The sequence below is a fragment of the Helianthus annuus genome, chromosome 16, assembly GCF_002127325.2.
Source record: "Helianthus annuus cultivar XRQ/B chromosome 16, HanXRQr2.0-SUNRISE, whole genome shotgun sequence".
In the NCBI taxonomy this organism is placed as follows: Eukaryota; Viridiplantae; Streptophyta; class Magnoliopsida; order Asterales; family Asteraceae; genus Helianthus; species Helianthus annuus.
Genome location: NC_035448.2, coordinates 171,701,579 through 171,709,006, shown reverse-complemented (window position 1 = coordinate 171,709,006; position 7,428 = coordinate 171,701,579).

Genomic DNA, 7,428 nt, shown 5'->3' with positions numbered 1-7,428 from the left:
TGTCTTTAGCGACTTTTTATTTTGAAGTATTTCTCCAAACAAGCTTTTATATAGCTTTTGTTTGTTTTTGACTTCATCATTGTTGTTTTTTTTTCACATAAAAAGGCGAGTTTACGAAAAACCGAGCTTGTTACTAAAATAAAGGGTGAAAAATAAAAAAGGTTTTTGGTGGGTGAAAAGGGTTTTGGGGTAATGAAATGAAAAGGTTTAGGCTCAAAGGGGCTATCTAGGGGGATTTTGGGTAGGTGAAAAAAAATGAAAAATAATGGTTTTGAAAGAAAAATAAGGTTAGTCCTAATGCCTCCATCATTTACTTACTTGGGTTTAAGTTGGTAAGGACCGGGAATGTATTGTCGTGGCAAGTTCTAGATTTGTAAGAACCAAGTGGCTATTCACACAAGAAACGAAAAATGAGCATTTAATCTAAATATGTATATTTTTATGCTCAATAAAGGCTCAAAACTCACTTTTGTGGGAATGGGTTTTTAATGTGATCAAGTATATATAATCGAATTTTTAACTAGACTTGTTATGCCGTTTCATAATTTTCTTATGTTGGTTCTTTGTTATCACGACGCTATCGGTTGTAAACTTATAAAAATATAACCTTTTTAGAACTTGTTATTCCCAACTTAAACTAAGACAAGTAAATAAAAAAAAATGAAAAAGTTTTTGAAAAAATTTGGGGTGTTTAGCGGTTCCAATAGAGTTTTGTGTAAGGCTTGTATTTAGGATTTGCAAAATTCAAGGTTTTAGCATCCCCCCATACTTAAATTACACATTGTCCTCAATGTGTCCAAAAACAATGTTTTTGGTTGATTAGAATGTGTAAAAGTGGATTAAAAAACAAAGATTTATGTTACTGGCATCCTGGACACGGCCTCGTGGTGACCGGGCACGGCCCCGTGGTCAAGTGCCAGTAACAAAAATTAGAGAATTGAAACAGAAGCCTGGACACGGGGGCGTGTCCGCTGAACACGGCCCGTGTCCAGTTACCTGAACTGGGTGTTTTCCTGCAGGTGGCTCAGCACGGGGCCGTGTTGGTTGGGCACGGCCCGTGTTGAGCCTTCTGTGATGGAGATTTGTGTCGGGTTGCTCTGTTCTTCGTGCATGGTTCCATTTTTCTCGTTCCCTTTTTCATCCATTACCACCATGAGTGTGTTTTATTCTCAAAACAACCATCAATCTTAAAAACCATCATAACATTGCGAACATAGAGAGACATTACATAAAGTTAAAGATGAAAGTACATAAATATTAAACTATGGAGTTCTAGCCCTATGTTTTATTTTAATTTAGCAAAATTTCCAAGAAGCTACTAATCTTGGTTAGATAAGGCTTTTTAGAACTCCTTCTTCCGGGTGTGGTTCTCCTCATATGTCGGCGAGCCACTCCTCTACCTCCCTTGGAAGGAGAAAAGAGGGCTCATTTGCATTAGTTTGAGGAGTTGCAACTTCCGCTGGAATTTCTTGTGGGTTTTCCATGGGAGGTTCTGCGGGAAAGTCTCCCCACCCGGTAGGGTTGTTAACCCCGAGTGCCAAGTTCCAGTCTTGTTGTGGAAGGACTGGTTCCATAGGAGGTGCTACCAGAATGTTTAACCTTTGGTGCAAAAGGTTAATCTCTTGGAAGCTGCTTTCAAGTCCCATCGTAAGATCGTTAATACGGTCAATGAGGACCTCCTCTACTGACGTCATTTCGTCGAGAGCTTCCCTCAGTGCTATCACATAGTGCACAAGTGTAGCTTCAACGGAGGGCCTTCTTCCCCTTCGGCTGTTTGAGGAATGAACGGATGATGTTTCGCTGTTCTCACTCGCCATTCTACGAAAAATAAACCAAAAGCAGTTTATATGACGAAACAGTTTCTGGACACGGCCCCGTGCTCACTGAGCACGGCCCCGTGTTCATCTTTCTGCAGAATTTTGGAGCAAGGAATCTTGGGTTTTTAAGTTATTTCCTGAATTTATGTAGACTTTTCGGCAATAAATAACTTTAAACAATGTTACACAACATGTTTTTACCAAGATTCCATGATCAAAACTCATTGTTTCCTACCACAAAGGTTGAAGAATTCAAACTTTTCATGGTAGTTCTTGAAGAAAGATGAAAAAGAAGGAAATGTCTAGAAGAGGAAAGGACAAGATGGGTTGTTGGAAACTTCTTTTAGACTTACCTAGGATTGTTTGAGAGAAGATTCCTTCAAATCTCTGTCCCAAGTTGGTCCAAATGTGCAGGATTTTTGGCTGCATTTATAGAAAACGACAGCCTTCTGGACACGGCCCCGTGTCCGCTGGACACGGCCCCGTGTGCAGATGAAATTCTGACACAGTTTGTCCGTATTCTGACGTTCTGATCAGAAGGGAATCTTTTGGTGGACACGGGGGCGTGTTGGCCGGGCACGGCCCCGTGTCGGAAAGCTGTTTTATGAAGTTTTGTCTCTTACTAAGGAGTTAATTTATATCGGGTGGCTCTTGATTTGTTGGAACAACCCCAAAGTGCCTAAGATACCTTAATTGTCCTATACTAAGGCGAGAACGCAAGAGGTTATCGGTGAGGGTAATTCCTATTTTCATTCTAGGTGGACAAGTCCAACCCTTTTCCGGGCTCTCGTTAAAGAAGGTGTATGCCGAATCGCTCAGGTCTATGTATGCACCGAACGAAGTCGATGGGGAGTCCTTCACGGCACAATCGACACAGGGACGACTATCGTCCACGTCTTTTCTAGGTATGAAGGTATTTTCGGGAGCAACGAGGTTGTCGGAATGCGGTTCCAACATTTCCTCATGGTCATCATCTTGGGATGGATCTATAAAATCCTTCCTAAGTTCTTTTGACCAATTGAGAATTAGTTCTTCTAGTTGAAATAATTCGTCAAGGAGCATTTCTCCTAGAATATCTGGCTGGGCGCATTCGAGGGAGAGATAGTGCTTATTTTTACTTTCGCCCCTCTTAAGGTTACAAGGAATCGGTGGGTCTATATAGTGGGGCCTATAATTGAGAAAATAACATTTTAATTCCTCATGTTCGCCTCCACATAATCGACACCACAAATCATAAGAGTGCCGAAAGTAAAAAGAATTACTATCACTCATGTTTGTGTCAGAAATTACCAACCGCCGGGATCTAACGGTTCTGTTTTCAGTAACTGAATCTTGGGCACGGGGGCGTGTTGAGTGGACACGGCCCCGTGTTCAGCTTACTGTCTGACTTAAAACAGGATTGCCAGTTCCAATGATTGAGCACGGGGGCGTGTTCAGCAGGCACGGCCCCGTGTTGAGCTCTACAGAAGCTGAAAATCTAAGAAAAAATCCTAAAAAAAATTAAAAAAATAGAAATATGATTAGGCCGTTGATTCCTAACTTTCTTAAAATCCTTGTGTCCCCGGCAACGGCGCCAAAAACTTGATGCGTGTGTAGTGTAATATATTTTTGATGAGTATTTAAGCCCCTTTTTACACTTTTAGCCAAGTTTTAAATTTATAAAACACGATATTTACTAACACTAAACACACATATGGGCAAGTGCACCCATCGTGGACGTAGTATAGTGTTGGTAAGATACCGAGGTCGTCCAAGGACACAAGAGCTTTTAATACCGGTTTATCCTCAACGTCTAATCAAATCAAAAAGTGAGAAAAATGTTTTAAACTAAGAAAAATAAAAACTAACTAAATGCTGAAAAATAAAATAAAATAAAAACAGATAGACAAGATGAATCACTTGGATCCGACACGTGTATTAGTATAACCTTTGATTATTTTCGCACTTTTGCACTTGTTTAAGAGATTATCTTAGTTATTGTAGTAGGCCCCTCTTTTGAAGGCGACGTTACCCTCAACCCAGTAGTTTGAGTCAGCAAGGATACAATCCTAAAGGGTCGGATTATTGAAAGATAATGAATTAAGTTATTAATGCAAATTGTGGTAGGCCCCGCTTTCGGCGGTGACGTTACCCTCGGCTAAGTAGTCTGAGTCAGCAGGGATACAGTCCTAAATAGCCGGGTTATAGTATTAATAGTAGTTAACTTATGAGGGGGTCAAAGAGTTTGGATCCCCGCCATCCAATACCTATGGGCATTGAAGGAGATCCTACTAAATTTGACCCATGTCCCAAGCAGGACCTCTAAACGCTGAACAAGGGCAAGACCCTTACCAAACCGTTCCCTTAACCCCCGACCAGGTAGCCAACATACCTCCATATAGACCGTGGAGATATGAATGGTGAAAATCTTTTATTTTATATAGACAGTAAAATAACGCCAAGACACCACGAACAAACGATAAGGAAAGATCACCTTCAACATAAGTAACTAGTTATTAAAGTCATTAATACAAAACCAAATAAAAAGTGCAAAAGATTAAAAATAAAAAGTATTATACTAAACACTTGTCTTCACCAATTGATGTAAGAGACTTAGGCAAACATGGCCTTGATTGTCAAGAACTCTTACTATCAATCTTGGATCCCGAGACGACTCACACACTCTACGATGGACAATGGATGATGGTGGTGGATGATGGTGTTATGGTGGTGGTGGGTGGTGGATGAGGTGTGAGAGAGGTGGTGTGCCAAGGGATGAAAGAGAATGAAACCAAGCTCCCCTATTTATAGGCTGAACAGAAGGCTGGGCACGGCCCCGTGTCCGCTGGACACGCCCCCGTGCCCGTCTGACATTCTCTCTCTTCATTAATTGTAATTCACAATTACAATTAATGCGCCTGATGTACTTTCACCACGCCCCCGTGCCCACTGGACACGACCCTGTGGTGGGCAATGGAAGCTTCTACTGGTTTGTCTTTTCTGCTGCTTCCTGGGCACGCCCCCGTGTTCACTGGACACGGGGCGTGTTCAGTCTCTGTTTTCTCTTCTTTGCCTTGGGAGGTGCCGTTGAGGGTCCGGGCAGTCTACTTTTGTTCCTTTTCTTGTATTTATGCTAGAATTAGTTGTCTTTTTGCTTCTTTTGTGATTTTGAGCTCATTTCATCCTGAAAATACAAAAGGAAGACAAAAACACTCTTTTTCCAACATTAGTACTAAAAAAGGGTTAGTTTTATGCCTTAATTGATGTGATTTATATGTTGCATTTTACACACATCAAGCATATAGAGTTCGAAATAGTTTACGCATAACCAGCACATACACAGAGGAAAACGAAGCATGTTAATTATCGACATGGATCTATCGATACCAGTGACTGCGGGTTGACTGTCCGAGACAGTTCACAATACATGATTACCACCGTAATCCATGCAAGTAATTGTCCTTAACAACCCCCGTGTGAGCGGGTGCTGAGTCCAAACTATAGTACTACGTCGTTAAGGCAGGTAGACAGCATTCCACGTGTAAACATAACAACAAGCATTCATTTAGTCACGTAACACATGCGAATTGGTTAGCTTTCAAATAGTTTGAGTAGTGTGATCGATTGTGTTTTGATATAAGTAACGTATGTAACACCCAAAAGTGCTAAAAGCAAAAAGGGGTCAAGTATACTCACAGCGATTGATTAATGGATTGAAGGGAGCGCTTGAGAGTATGGTTAGCCTGAACAGTTTGATAGCATAACGATGAATACACGTAAAATGGAGACAAGTGTAAGTGGGTCGAACAGCATGTTCCTGTTCGATCGAACGGGTTGTTCGTTCGGTTGGAAGGTCCGTTCGGACAGTCTGTTCGATCGGCCGGTAGGCTCGATCGGCTGGACTGTTCGAATGGATTGTTTCTTCCTTTGAGTAGGATGTGTTTGTGTATGATGGTTTGACCTTTTGAAGTTTTCGTTGTAGTATTTGAGAACACTGAAGTGTCCTTTCCTTTCAGGTCGATCGATTGAACGGTCAGTTCGATCGGCCAGCTTAACCGATCGGTTAGGAACCTCAAAGGTGAGTCCTCAACTGAAGGTCACCTGTTCGATCGAACAGCTTGTTCGATCGGGTGGCACTCCGTACTACTACGAGTTGTAAATTGATTAAGGGTTGAAGCATAGTATCTCATGATCCGATGAGTAATGTTATCAAACAGCTCGTTCAATACTATACTTCATGAAATTGTCAAGTGTGGGGCCACATGCTAGCCGGTCGGCTGGCCTGGTCGATCGGTTGACATGTCCGATCGGTTGGGCTGTCCGTTCGGACAGCCTAACCGTTCGGCCAGCATCCTGACCTAGTCGGCCTGTTCGTCTAACACTTGGCTGTTCTGTTTAATTGACGTTATATTGAGGTAGTTTGACAACGAGCTGAACCATGGAACTTTCGTTCTTACTGGTTTTCCCTGCTCGGACAGGAATCACCCAAGTCTGGCTGGTGAACTATTCGGAACGATAGTTTAATGTTTAACCCGAAGTCGGTGAACCTCGTAGATAGAATCCGAATCTTGAACCACTCATCCACTAGAATGATTGGTGAGTTGACTCAAGCTCCATTTCTACCAGTTTGAAGGCATTGAGTGTAAAAGAGTTGAAAGAAAGTTGGAATTCCTTCTTTCAATCCCTCACATCATGTGAATGTTCAGATCTGTGAGAGATCTTAGCTTGTTTATGTGAAAATCGGTTAGATCCGAGCTATTCATGGTGGATTGAGGCCAAAACATGATGTTCTTGAAGAACACCATGATGACATCATCCTAGAATGCTTAGATCTTGATGATTTCATGGTTAGAAATCAAGATTTGAAAGATAGAAAGGTGTAGGAGTGTTTATTGATCAAGAAAGTACAAGATTTAGGATGAAAACTTACCGGAATCGGAAGAAATCTGAGAAAAGAAGGGGAGCGCGAGCTGGTCGGTCAGAGAGTTTCCAAAAGTGGAAAGAATGACAATGACAGCCCTATTTATAGGCTTCCCAAAGAGGAAAGCGCTGGCCGATCGGCCAGGCATCCCGATCGGACAGCCTGCTCGATCGGACAGTCCGTCCGATCGGCTGGGCTGTTCGATCGGCTGACAGCCTGATCGATCAACAGCCTGGTTCGGGTGTTCGGTGCGACGATTTTTGATATTTCGATTTCGATTGAAGACGGTACAAGTACGATAGAGTTTCCTATTCAAATTACTTTTAGTCCCAATCACTATATCTAACATACAATCATCTACATTTCACACTATCCTTACGTTACCATTCGTCATAATTCGATTTCGATTGCATTCGATTTGAGTTTCGAGTTTCGATTGATTCGATTGATTACCACACAAAACATAAAGCAAACACGCACAGGTAACACATAAGGCACACACACAAGTAATATAATACCAAATTCGCATAATTCGAGTCTCGAGTTCGATTGATGATTCGATTAGCTTGATTATTGATTGATTAACTTTATCGCATTGTTACTTCCTACCATTCACAGTCGTAAATCGGTTCGCGTTGATAAAACATTCGATTACTTCGATTTATTCTGATTAACAACACTTACTCCACATAATACAAATAAAACATAGAA